This window comes from Callithrix jacchus, chromosome 2 (genome assembly GCF_049354715.1).
Source record: "Callithrix jacchus isolate 240 chromosome 2, calJac240_pri, whole genome shotgun sequence".
NCBI lineage: Eukaryota > Metazoa > Chordata > Mammalia > Primates > Cebidae > Callithrix > Callithrix jacchus.
The window spans coordinates 72505213-72519518 of NC_133503.1; the positions used below are offsets into that span (position 1 = coordinate 72505213).

Below are 14306 nucleotides of genomic sequence, written 5' to 3' on the forward strand. Positions count from 1 at the left end.
ATCTCAAACGCCTGGGCTCCACTGATCCTCCCGCCATGACCTCCAAAAGTGCTGGGATTATACGTATGAGCACTGCACCTAGCCTTATGGTTTTTTTTACATAAAAAATAATACAGGATTGTCTTCCAGAGCTAATAAATATGTTCAAATAACCACAACCCCATTAAGGAAAAATGTTACTTCACAGCAAATAAGCAATCTAAGACCATGAACATGATCACGGTCTCTGTGAAGGTGAGAAAACTTGGTCTTTATTACATTTCCCTAGAAGATGCACTGTACTGTTCTCTTGAGACCACACATCCCCTTAAAAGTAACATACAAACATGTCAATACAAGGCCAAAAATTACATATGAATTCTCACATTTCAGAAACATACACTTAACATCAAATAAAAATGTATTTTTCAAGAATTTAGGGGAACTGCCATGTAGCTATAAGGGTAGTATATTAAATAAGTATCGTAGATAAAAAGAGTGCTTCCTTCAGCACCACAGGTAATAACAGATACAAACATTTAAAGATAAAAGATTTAGGATTAAAAGAATTCTCTCTTAAAAAGGAAAACAAAATTATATTTTTGTGTATATAACAGCTATAGCACCCATCATACAACTTTATAGGAACAGTATCTATTAAAAATACCAGGATTTCCAAACTATTTAAAATAAATGTAGTAATAATTCTGTGCTCATCTTTTTCAAATAAACCAATAAAATGTATAGTATATATTAGACAAATTAGTATATATCTAAGACATGTTAAAAATCACAACTGAATTCTCACAATTCAATAACAAACACTAAATAGCAAATAAAAATTTCCATTACAAGAATTTAGGGGAACTACCACACAGCTATAAATATAATAGATTATTATGTAAGTATCATGGATGAAAAGAGTGCTCACTTCAGAAGCACATAAATAATAGATAAAACAATTTAAAGATAATAGATTTAGGATAAAAATTCTTTCTTAAAAATGAATATTATATTTATGTACATATGACAGCTATAACTCTCATCAAAAATCTCTACAGGAACAGCATGTTTTCAAAAGTACAATTTCCAAACTATTTGAAATAAGCATATTAATAATTTGATGGTCAACATTTTCCAAACAAACCAATAAAATGTACAGTTATGTGTTAAGCATATCTGTTACAATCCTATGGCACTCATATTTTACAAATAATTTCGTGCCAATCTGAGCACCTGTACTGTGCCTTCAAATGCTCCTGAACTGTGGCAACCAAGTCCATAGGAAACAGAACCTCCAGAATCCACCCCAGGGAGGCTGGAATTCAGCAATATAAAAAGGGAGGTGGAGCTGCAGGAAGCGGTGGAACCAGAAACACCCCTGGTTTCTCACTGTCCTCCACAGAGGCTTAGAAGTACCCCCACCCACCCCCGCTCCTAGGAGGACAGCGTGATCACTCTAGTCAGCTCTTCAGAGCAATTGATCAATCCAATTTTATCTCCTGCCCTTCATTCTCTACCCTGCTTCTGAACCATCGTGTTCAATTGTGATACTGACACTTCGGTGACCCTGACTCCAAAACTCACTGAATACACCCATAGCCAGCCCCAGTGATCTGCTTCAGAGCAAGGACTTTGGGTGGGTCTGCCCAGGGAGTAGTGCACCCTCAGAGAATGTGGCTTTGGACTTCATTACACCTGGGGCCTTTTGTGTCCCTTAAGATTACTGTAAGCATGCTAGCTCTGTTTCTAATGTGACAACATCATGAACCACCAGTTCAGAAGCCTAATCCATAATCTCACTACCTAATGGAGGAAATCTCACTTCCTCATGCTGAGTCCTCAGTGTGATTAGCTGCACAAGATGTAAATCAAATCTTCACTGAATTCTCTACCTGCATTGGTAACTCAAGTGCTTCAATCAGAACGAGCCTCCGGAACTCACAGCAAATTATGATGATTTTTGAGACATTGTCTCATACTGTTGGCTAGAGTGCAGTGGCAGGATCAGGGCTCCCTGAAGCCCCAAACTCCCAGGCTCCAGAGATCCTCCCTCCTCGGCCTCCTGAGTAGTAATGAATAGTGAGACCTCCCACATTGCCCAGATAATTTTTTTTTTTTTGAGACAGAGTCTCGCTCTATCACCAGGCTGGAGTGCAGTGGCACAATCCTGGCTCATGTAACTTCCATTTTCCTGTATCAAGCAATTCTCTTGCCTCAGCCTCCTGAGTAGCTGGGACAATAGGCAAGCACCACCAGGCCTGGCTAAGTTTTTGTACTTTTAGTAGAGACGGGGTTTCTCTCCATTGTTGGCCAGGATGGTCTCGATATCTTGACCTTGTGATCCGCCTGCCTCAGCCTCCCAAAGTGCTGGGATTACAGGCATAAGCCACCGCCTGTAATTTTTGTATTTTTGTGGAGAGGGGATCTCACCATGTTGCCCAGGCTTGAAACCGGATCAAGCAATTGGGTTCCTCAGATTTCCTAAATAGACCACAATATTCTGCCTTTATCCTGAAGGACGCAGATGTACCTTCCCTCAGACTGACGACCTCAGGCCTCCACAGCCCTGGAGCTCTAGGAAGGAGGGTGCAATCTCGAGCCCACACCCAGTGCTCTGGGTCATAAGCCTGGATATGGAAAAACAAATGTCCCTTGAGAAGATGGGGACTCCCCAGGATACCCCTCCCTCCCCTCATCCAGCCTCCAACCCACCTGATTCCTTCCCACCTCCTCCACCTCCCCATGCTTCACCCACCTCCTCCAACTCCTCCAGGGAAACCCGAGTCCTCCAGCAACATGGAACAAACAAACTGGAGTTGAAGCTTATGGAACAAGGGTCGCTGGGAGCGGTTCTTCTCATACAGGAAGTACAAGATGTCTTGTTTGGGGGCCTGGTTATCCTCCTCCCTGTCATTGGCCAGGTAGCTGGGGCAGAAATCGAGTTGCTGCTCAGGGGCACCACCAGGAGAGATCTCCGGCTGAGGTCAGCTTCCCAGAGGCGAGGGCAGGGGACCATCCTCAGCTCAGGACTGGCACTCACTCGGCAGAGAGCCATTCCTTCCTCAGGAGGGCCTTTCTGGACAGAGATCACCTTCAGGGTGGAGACAAAAACCCAACTGGTGGCCGAGAGTGGTGGCTCAAGCCTGGAATCCCAGCACTTTGGGAGGCCGAGAAAGGAATATTGCTTGAGGCCAGGAGTTTGAGACAAGCCTGGACAACATAGCAAGACCCTTGTCTCTATTAAAAATATAAAAAAACTGGCCGGGCACAGTGGCTCATGCCTGGAATCCCACCACTTTGGGAGGCTGAAGCGGGTGGATCGCTTGAGGCCAGGAGTTTGAGACCAGCCTGGTTAATATGGTGAAACCCCATCTCTACTAAAAATACAAAATCAGCCTGGTGCAGTGGCACAAGCCTTAGTCCTAGCTACTCAAGAGGCTGAGGCACAAGAATTGCCTGAACCCAGGAGGCGGAGATTGCAATGAGCCAAGATCAGGTCACTGCATTCCAGCCTGGGAGACAGAGCAAGACTCTGCCTCAATAAATAAATAAATAGGCCAGGTGCAGTGGCTCATGCCTGTAATCCCCACACTTTGGAAAGCCAAGGCAGGTGGATCACAAGGTCAGGTGATTGAGACCATTCTGTTTAACATGGTGAAATTCCATCTCTACTAAAAATACAAATATTAGCTGGGCATGGTGGCATGTGCATGTAGTCCCAGCTACTCTGGAGGGTGGGCGGGAGAATTGTTGAACCAAAGAGACAGAGGTTGCAATAAACCGAGATTATGCCATTGCCCTCCAGCCTGGGCAACAGAGTGAGACTTCATCTCAAAAAAAATTTTTTTTTAATAAATTAAACAAATGAATAAATAAATAACTGTCCAGGCGTGGTTGCACGGCCCTATAGTCTGAGTTAATCAGTAGGCTGAGGTGGGAGGATGGCTTGAGCCCAGGACATGGAGGCTGCAGTGAGCTATGATCTCACCACTGCACTCCAGCTTGGGGGACACAGCAAGTCTCTGTCTCAAAAATAAATAAATAAATAAATAAAATAGGATACATTGACGTTTTGCCAAATCCTGCCTTCTACAAGCATCTAGTCTAATGGGACTGGGAGAAATCAGGGCAGATCACCTAATCCCAGTGTCACATTATAATAGGACGTAACTGGAGTATTGTGAGCTTGCAGAGGTGGGAAGATGAGGGCAGGCACCACAGAGACTGTGGGGTGAACTGACTTCAACGAATGGGTCATCTCTTCAAAACCACGTGTGCAGGACCCCAGATGGAAAATGCAAATGCAAAGTTGAGTGGTGGACATTTGGAAGGAGCGGTGAAACCGAGCCAGGAAACACCAAGAGGATGAGCCAGTTTGGCTGTAGAGAGATTGCAGAGAGGGTGGAATTGGCACTGTGGACCTGGCCTCGATTTAGAAAGACATCAGCCAGGGAAGCTGTTCAGGTGGCCAGTGGGGGCATCAGACCTGTGCTTTGGAGATATGTTCAGGCTGCACTAGGAAGCCCCCTGGCTTGAAGAGAGGCTCCAGGAGGCCCCAGCAGGGAGCACTTGACAGTGGATTTGAGTGATGTGAGGGGACCTGAACTGTGGCCTCTGTCATGGGAACCCAGAGGAGGATGATGAACAGTTGCATTTGGGGTTGATGTGTGAAAGAGAGAGAGACAGAAGATCCAGAAATGGCTGTTGCTGGGGAGAGCGTTGTGTCCGTTCCTTTTCCTCTTCCCTTAGGAGGGGATTATGCTTCCTTTTGTTTTATGCTTTTATTTGTAAACTGGCTTTTGAGTTTGTTTGTTTGTTTTTGAGAAAAAGTCTCAGTCTGTCACCTAGGCTGTAGTGCAGTGGCTCAATCTTAGCTTACTGAAAACTTCGCCTCTTGGGTTCAAGCCATTCTCTTGCCTCAGCCTCCCAAGTAGCTGGAATTACACGTGCACACCACCATGCCTGGCTAATTTTTGTATTTTTTAAGTAGAGACAGAGTTTTGCCATGTTGGCCAGGCTGGTCTTGAACTCCTGACCTCAGGTGATCTTCCCACCTTGGCCTCCCAAAGTGCTGGGATTACAGGCGTGAGCCACCTCACCCAGACTGAGTTTTTTTTTTAGATGGAACAGTCTAATAATACCTTTAGTATAACAGTATAATAACTATAGCACATAGTATAATCCTGTCTTTTTTATACACAGAGTAAAGAGGACAAATAGGTGAAAGTTTGTCCTCTTTACTCTGTGAAAGTTTCAAATCTCACTTCCCCTGCTGTCCCAGGGTGTCGGATATTGATGGATAGGAGGAAGCAAACCACTCACAGAGCCAGAAGAAATGAACACGTCGGTATTGCCAGGAGAAGAGGCCGGCACAGCTAAAATATGCTATGACCATTGCCAGGAGGTACTGATGTAGAGAAAGGAAGAGAGAGAGGGAGAGGTCACATCTTGGAAGAGGAAGATCATGGAGATGAGGGACTGGGGGACTGGGGAGGGGTTGCCCGTCAGAGAAGGGACCTCAGCGTTGGGGTGACTGTGCTTATTTGGAAATTGTGGGGTTGAGGGGTATTGCAAATCCAAGAAGCTAGAGGAAGGGATGTTGGTGGTGCTCCCAGGATGGTGAACTCTGATGGGATCTTTGAAGGGAATATGTCCAGGTCGCCTGGTGTCAGTAGGGTCTTTGCGTGCCAGGCAGAGAACTGTCCCAAAGAGCTGAGAGTAGAGGGGCCAGGAGCTTCAGGGCTGCAGCTAGACTGTGGCCCAAGGCTCAGATCCCAAAGGACCTGTAGGAGAGGCAAGAGCCACTCATTCACTATGCAAGAGACCAGCAGAGTCCCCAGGGAGATGCTGACAAATCATAAAAAGACTGAGAATAGCCAGGAGTAATGGCTCAAGCCTGTGACCCCAGTACTTTGAGAGGCCAAGACAGGAGGATCATGTGAGCCCCACAGTTCAAGAACAACCTGGGCAACATAGTGAGATCCTGTTTCTACAAAAATTGGTCAAGCATGGTGGCATGTGCCTGTAGTCCTAGCTACTCAGGAGGCTTTGGCAGGAGGATTGCTTGAGCTCAGGAATTAGAGGCTGCAGTGAGCTATGATCATGCCACTGCACTCTATCCTGGGGAGCAGAGCTAGACTGTGCCTCAAAAAAAAAAAAAAAAGGTGGGCACCAAGACTCAGGACCATGGGAGCTAGCCTGGCACAGTGGCTCATGTCTATAATCCCAGCACTTTGGGAGGCCAAGGTTGGCAGATCACCTGAGGTCAGGGGTTCAAGACCAGCCTGGCCAACATGGCAAAACCTGTCTCTATTAAAAACACAAAAATTAGCCAGGCGTGGTGGTGCACACCTGTAATCCCAGCTACTTGGGAGGCTGAGGCAGGAGAATTGCTTGAACCTGGGAGGTTGATGCTGCAGTGAGCCAAGATCATGATTCTGCCCCAGCCTGGGCAACAGAGTGAGACCCTGTCTCAGAAAACAAACAAACAAAAAACAAAAAAAGAACAAAAACCCTAAAGACTGGGAGCATCAGGTGGGAGATGGTGGAGGGAGAGAGGAGTGGAACTGTGCACGTGGAAGCTGCACCCTCCCTCAGGCTGTGTGTTGGAGCAGGAACACAGTTCCCTGGAGAACAACCTTACCTTGTCCGATACCCTCAGATCTTTGTCCCAGGCCAGGAATCTTTTAACAACAGGATCCTCTGTGATTAGAGAGCAGACGCTAGCATGAGAAGTGGAACAGAGTTTCTGGTGGGAGCAACAGGGCAGTAAGGAGAACTGTGCCTCCCTGGGGAAAGTCTCAGGATTGTGGCCACAGGTGAGGTGGATGGGATAGGAGAGAATCACTTTCACTAGGTAAGGGAGAGAGGCTCCTGCTCTGAGACTGCCCTGAGAAGAGGCTGAAGGAGGCCATGGGTGTGTGAATCTACAGGATGTAGAGCTGGGAAGAAGCCAGGATGCCCTCCCCGCAGACATGCAGGGACTGTAGAGTCATAAAGTCATTCCCATCATTTTCTCATGAGGCAGTCACATCAGAGTGTGACCATGGCCTTGTTATCCCCCTCTACGAATGGAGACAGTTAGGGTTAGAAAAGTCAGCATGAGGCCGGGCGTGGTGACTCACATCAATAATTCCAGCACTTTGGGAGGCCAAGGTGGGTGGATCACAAGGTCAGGAGTTCGAGACCAGCCTGGCCAACATGGTGAAACCCCTTCTCTACTAAGGATACAAAAAATTAGCCAAGGGTGGTGTCATGTGCCTGTAATTCCAGCTACTCAGGAGGCTGAGGCAGTAGAATTATTGAACCCGGGAGGCAGAGGTTGCAGTGAATCGAGATTGTGCTAGGCACTCCAGCCTGGGCGACAGAGCAAGACTCTGCCTCGAAAGAAAAAAAAAGTCAGGAAGAGACATTAAGTTTCAGAAGGCACAGCTGAAACTGCTTTCTTAGTTTTCTGATTTTGTTTTTCTTTATTTTATTTCTATTTATTTATTTGTTTGTTTATTTATTTATTTATTGGAGACAGAGTCTTGTTCTGTCACCGAGGCTGAAAAGCAGTGGCACAATTTCAGCTCACTGCAACCTCTGCCTCCCGGGTTCAAACGATTCTCCTGTCTCAGCCTCCGGAATAGCTGGGATTATAGACATGTGTCACCACGACTGGCTAATTTTTATATTTTTAGGAGAGACAGGGTTTTGCTATATTGGTCAGGCTGGTCTCAAACTCCTGACTTCAGGTGATCCACCTGCCTCAGCCTCCCAAAGTGCTGGGATTACAGGCATGAGCTACTGTGCCCGGCCTTTGTTTTTCTTTGGAGACAGGGTTCTGCTCTGTCACCCAACCTGGAGGGCAGTGGTCATAACTCACTACCGCCACAAAATCCTGAGTTCAAACGATCCTCTTGCCTCAGCATCCTAATGTGCTGGGATCTCAGGCATGAGCCACTGCAACTGGCCTGAAACCCAGCTTTCTTATCCCAATCACAGACCTTTACCAAGTCCAGCCAAATCCTCAATTGCCTCCTAAACGTTCCTCCTGAGTGATCACTTCTCAGTCCTCCCAAATGGAGAGCTCACCCACTGGGGTTGGTGGGGGCGGGGGGGGGGGCATATTTCTCCCATGGGAAAAGTATGGTTATGGGAAGTTTCCTCCTTTTTAAAAGAACGGGATTGGAGGTGCTCTCTGGGGTGTCCTGTTGAAGCAGCCTGTTGAAGGCCCCGTGGTGTTCAGGGAGCATGGGCGACACTTGCCGTTGCTTCAGCTTCATCTTGAGCCAGTGGAGCGACTCCACCACCCAGGTGTTCTCAGGCTCAGGGGCTCATGACTTCTCTGGCTCTTCCTCTGGCTCCTCCTCAGATTGGTCTGACCACTCCCTCGTCCTTTTCCAATAAAAGAACCTATGTGGGGGGCTGAGATCTACCCAAGGGGCTGAGTAAAGAAACCAGGCCATCGTGTAATGCTTCTACAATTGATCACCTTAGACCCCAATGCAAAACCCCAAATCACTCTCCATCCTCCCCAGCCTCGCAGGCTGTCGGCTTCTGCATCTGTCTGTCTTTCTCCTTTGCTGAACCCAATGTGCCTCTCCTTCTCCTCCCCATTCTTCCATCACTCTGTCCTCAGAAAGTGTCCTCATTTCCTCATTTCCTTCCCTGGTCCCTGGCTCTATGTGTCCCCCACTTCCCCCAGCCTTTTCTTTTTTAACAGAATCTTGCTTTGTCGCCCAGGCTGGAGTGTAGTGGTACGATCTTGCTCACTGCAACCTCTGTCTCCTGGGTTCCAGTGATTCTCCTGCCTCAGCCTCCCAAGTAGCTGGGATTATAGGTGCCTGCCATAATGCCCAGCTAATTTTTGTATTTTTCGTAGAGATGAGTGTTTCACCATGTTGGCCAGGCTGGTTTCAAACTCCTGATCTCAAGTGATCTGCCTGCTTCGGTCTCTCAAAGTGCTGGGATTATGGGTGTGAGCCATTGCACCTGGCCTGAGTCCCTCCTTTCTTTCCACACACCCTCCTCAAGTGCTCCTTTTTTTTTTTTTTTTTTTTTTGAGACAGAGTCTCTCTCACCCAGACTGGAGTGCAGTGGCATGATCTTGGCTTACGGCAACCTTCACCTCCCAGGCTCAAGTGATTCTCCTGCCTCAGTCTCCCGAGTAGTTGAGATTATAGGCATGCACCACTACTGCCCAGCTAATTTTGTATTTTTAGTAGAGATAGGGTTTCACCATGTTGGGCAGGCTGATCTCAAACTCCTGACCTTGAGAGATTTGCCTGCCTTGGCCTCCCAAAATTCTGGGATTAGAGGCGTGAATCACTGTGCCCAGCCCCCTTCTTTCTTCTTAGTCAATCCTCTCCCATCTCTTCTTCCTCTAGTCCCCTCACCTGATGGTCCTGGCACTTCATCATCCACCATCTCTGGGAGGGAGTACCCCGAGGTGCTAGGCTGGGGGCTCTGATACTCAACCTGGGGATGTGATTGACAGCTGGCCATGATTTCTCCCAAACTCTGTTCCCTCCCACAGAACCTAGTCCCTGTTCTGTTCAAAGCCTTCTTCCAGACTCTATAGGACCCAGAAGAGTGTGTTCTCTCTTCTCAAGTCTGGGAAGAAGTCAGGAGTGGAGAACAGCTCTGAGAAGTTGCTGTTATCCACCTGAGCTCTTGAGTACCCATGGAATCCTGTCCTTATAATCAGGGAGGTTGGAATCTCTAATGTCATTGGTCGTTCCAACCTGGCAACTAGTTTGAAGAAAAACACCAGCGTAAACAGGCTGGTCTCCTGTCCTGGAGATCTGGGGGGTAAGCAGAAATGATGAAACCTTACAAGAGTGAGATTAGGATGTACAAGAGATCCCAGGTACATTGACTTGATGAAAAAGTTACCTCAGGCCGGGCGCAGTGGCTCAAGCCTGTAATCCCAGCACTTTGGGAGGCCGAGGCGGGTGGATCACGAGGTCCAGAGATCGAGACCATCCTGGTCAACATGATGAAACCCCGTCTCTACTAAAAATACAAAAAATTAGCTGGGCATGGTAGCGCATGCCTGTAATCCCAGCTACTCAGGAGGCTGAGGCAGGAGAATTGCCTGATCCCAGGAGGCGGAGGTTGCGGTGAGCCGAGATTGCGCCATTGCACTCCAGCCTGGGTAAGAAGAGCAAAACTCCGTCTCAAAAAAAAAAAAAAGTTACCTCAAAGCACTCAATTTGGCAAAGCTTTTTTGCTGAATGTTACTGACACACACTGTCCAAGATTCTATACTGGGGTACATGAGTCCTCTGCCCTAAGGCATCTTTGAGTCCAAGAGACATTTTGAGGACTGAAAATCATAGGAAACTGTCCATGAGCTCACACATATTTCCAATGGTGTCCCTAGTTTCAGGAGTCCATGGGTCACCTAAAGCCAGCCCCTCCAGTTCAGCTAAGAAACTCTAGTCTATATATCAAGTTTTGCATCATATGTATTGCTCTTAACTCAGAAATTTCCCTACCATTTATGTATTCTTTAATAAAACATCACATGTACAAAAAGACTAAATTAAAAAATCTCAGCTGTGCACAGTGGCTCATGCTTGTAATCCCAGCACTTTGGGTGGCCAAGGGAAGAAGATTGCTTGGGGCCAGGAGTTCAAGACCAGTGTGGGCAACATAGCAAGATCCCATCTCTAACCCAAACCAATCCAAATTAGGCAGGTGTGGTGGCTTGCACCTGTGTTCCAACTACTTGGGAGACTGAGGCAGAAGGATCACTTGAGCCCAGGAGTTAGAGGCTGCTGTAAGCTATGATTGTGCCACTGTACTCCAGCTTGTGCAACACAGTGAGACTTTGTGTCAAAAAATTTTTTTAATGAAAAATAAAACAGTTGCATGACATTCAGGGGCCATCCAAAGAGCCTGTGAGTTCCAGCTGGGCACAGTGGCTCATGCCTGTAATCCCAGCACTTTGGGAGGCCAAAGCAGGTGGATCACCTGAGGTCAGGAGTTTGAGGCCAGTCCAGTCAACATGGTGAAACCCCATCTTTACTAAAAATATAAAAAATTAGGCAGGCATGGTGCTGGGTGCCTGTAATCCCAGCTACTCAGGAGGCTGAGGCAGTAGAATCACTTGAACCTGGGAGGCAAAGGTTGCAGTGAGCCAAGGTCACACCACTGCACTCCAGCCTGGGCAACAAGAGTGAAACTGTCTCAAAACAAAAACAAAAACAAAAAAGAACTTGTGATTGAGTTCCCACACAACTTCCTAACGGGCTCTGATCTTCAAGGAGTCTCTCGCTCATGGGAACTACACAAACGGAATGAGGAAGCAGATCCCATTGCTGTGGAAGTCCTATTTTAGGGAACTCTGCTTTTCTGGAGTTAAAATTTGCATTCATGTTGCTTTCAACCGTCAGAGCTGGTTGGGTCCTTCTACAACAAAACAGTTTACTCTCTCTCTCCTAGTTAGCAGGCTTTCAAATATTAGATCAGTGTTCTGACCCCGTTAAAACTTCTCTTTTGTGGAATGGAAAGCTCTGATTTAACCCGCCTTTAAGGCTGGTTTGCATATTCCTCTCTCTTCTAGTCACCTTGTTTAGACACACTACACTGGGTAGTGCCCATCTTTTTTTTTTTTTTGAGACAGAGTTTTGTTCTGTTGCTCAGCCTGGAGCAGAGTGGCATGGTCCTGGCTCACTGCAACCTCCACCTCTTGGGTTCAAGTAATTCTCCTGTCTCAGCTTCTTGAGTAGCTGGGATTACGGGCACATGGCACCACACCCGGCTAAATTTTATATTTTTAGTAGAGACGGGATTTCACTATGTTGGTCACGCTGGTCTTGAACGCCTGATCTTGTGATCCACCCCCCTCAGCCTCCCAAAGTGCTGGGATTACAGGCGTGAGCCACCATACCCAGCTGGCCATGCCTATATATATATAAGCTGGGCATGGCGTTATGTGTAATCCTAGCTACTTGGGAGGCTGAGGCAGGAGAATTGCTTGAACCTTGCAGGTGGAGGTTGTGGTGAGTCGAGATCACGTGACTGCACTATAGTCTGGGCGACAGAGCGACACTCCGTCTCAAAAAAGAAAAATACAAAAAAATTTGAAACAGCCCAGGTTTGGTCTGATATGTTCAGAAAAAAGCAAAACACTCACCTCTCGCCTTTGCTTTTCCCACAATGATGCAGTTTAATACAACAATGGCTATAGGTACGCTGCAGAAATATCATTCAGGTGAAACAGAAGGGCTTTCCTGGCCGGACACAGTGGCTCATGCCTGTAATCTCAACACTTTGGTTGTCTGAGGAGGGAGGATTTCTTGAGGTCAGAAGTTTGAGGCTGTAGTGAGCTGTGATCCCACCATCATATTCCAGGTGGGGCATCAGAGTGAGGCCTGTCTCTAAAACAACCCTTCACCCCAGGAAAAAAGGGATTTGCAAATACCAGCTTTTCAGCGTAAGGATCACATGGAGAAACATTAAGATACAGATGCTGAGATCCAGCCCCACTGATTCTAATTCAAAAAACTGAGGTGGGGCCTGATTTAACTTCGGCATTGGAATCCATTAAGATTTAGAACTCTCTGGGATGGAGAGTGCAAGAGAGATCCTAAAGAAAGCAAAATCACCGTGGACTGAAATGAGCAGAGAAGGTTTTCTGAGAGTGGTGGAATATGATCTGGGCCTCACGGGGGAGGGCTGTGGCCAGGCCTTGAGTCTTTGGCTCCCTGGGACTTCTGAAACAGCCTCCAAGCCACGCCCCCGCTTCCTTTGCTAGTGGATGATCCTCCCTCCAGCGGCCTTGGTGCTGATGGAAATAAGTCAACCGGCAGGGGAAGCTCAGCCCAGCAGCCTCCCACACCTGGCCGGCAGCTGCTCATTTTGCGGTCGCTGCAGTTCTCTGCAGAGTCATGGCTTCTGTACCTTGAAGAAAACTTCCCCTTCTGGGACCCAGGCAGCCAGTGAACCCTTAGGAAAAAGGGAATGAAATTATAGAAGAAAACTCCGTGATGGGGAGATGGAGAAGAGGCTCTTTGTTTTTATTATTTATTTATTTATTCATTTTTTTGAGACGGAGTTTCACTCTTGTTGCCCAGGCTGGAGTACAGTGGCATGATATCGGCTCACTGCAACCTCCACCTCCAGGGTTCAAGCGATTCTCCTGACTCAGCCTCCTGCGTAGCTCGGATTACAGGCATGTGCCACATGCCCAGCTAATTTTTGTATTTTTAGTAGAGACAGGGTTTCAGCATGTTGGCCAGGATAAAATTTTTGTATTTTTATAGTAGAGGTGGAGTTTTGTTATGTTGTCCATCCTGGTCTTGAACACCTGACTTCTAATGATCCACCTGTCTTTGCCTCACAAAGTGCTGGGATTACTTACAGGATTACTTACTACCTCACCCTGCCTGCTTTTTTTTTTTTTTTTTTTTTAACGAGATGGGGTTTCATCATGTTGGTCAGACTAATCTTGAACTCCTGACCTCAGGTGGTCCACCCGCCTCGGCCTCCCAAAGTACTGGGATTACAGGCGTGAGCCACCACACCTGCCCTGTTTTTGTTTTTTAAAGACAAGGTCTCTGTTGCCCTGGCTGGGATGCAGTGTACAATCAGCTCTCTGTCACCTCCTGGGTTCAAGCAGTCCTCTCCTCTCAGCCTCCTGAGTAGCTGAGACTACAGGTGCATGCCTGTAGTAGATAGAGCGTCTTGCTGTGTGGCCCAGGCTGGTCTCAAACTCCTGGTCTCAAGCCAGGATGCTCTTGATCTCCTGACCTCGTGATCTGTCTGCCTCAGCCTCCCAAAGTGCTGGGATTACAGGCATGAGCCACTGAGCCTGGCCAGATAAAATGATCTTTATGGGCCCTTCCCATGGTAACATGTTCAAGGCAGCGAGATAGTGGCTGTAGCAAATTTCACATAACCGGGTCTGCTGGTATTATGGGCTGCATGGTGTGCCCCAACCCCAGGTTCATGTATGGAAGCCCTGAGCCCCAGGACCTCACAGGTAACCTTATTGGATCCAGAGTTTTTACAGAGGTGATCAAGTTAAAATGAGGTCACTAGGGGCCGGGTGTGGTGACTCACACCTGTAATCCCAGCACTTTGGGAGGCCGAGGCAGACAGATCATCTGAGGCCAGGAGTTCGAGACCAGACTAGGCAGTGTGGTGAAAACCCATCTCTACTAAAACTACAAAAATAATAGGGCATGGCAGTGCATGCCTGTAATCCCAGTTACTTGGGAGGCTGAGCCATGAGAATTGCTTAAACCTGGGAGGCAGAGGTTGTAGTAAACTAAGATTGCATCACCGCACTCCAGCCTGGGCGACAGAGTCAGACTCCATCTCAAAAAAAA

At 47.4% G+C, this 14306-nt stretch overlaps 1 pseudogene across 1 annotated transcript; it reads right to left on the minus strand.

Annotated features, from left to right (window-relative positions):
• Positions 1 to 1038: 1038 nt before the first annotated feature.
• On the minus strand, positions 1039 to 12917 carry LOC118148801 (speedy protein E4-like; annotated as a pseudogene). The gene is made up of 5 exons (XR_013532061.1): positions 8182 to 12917; positions 6626 to 6686; positions 5301 to 5389; positions 2738 to 2907; positions 1039 to 2609 (listed from the first exon to the last, which is right to left on the minus strand). The product of XR_013532061.1 is annotated as a speedy protein E4-like (transcript).
• Between the last annotated feature and the right edge of the window lie 1389 nt (positions 12918 to 14306).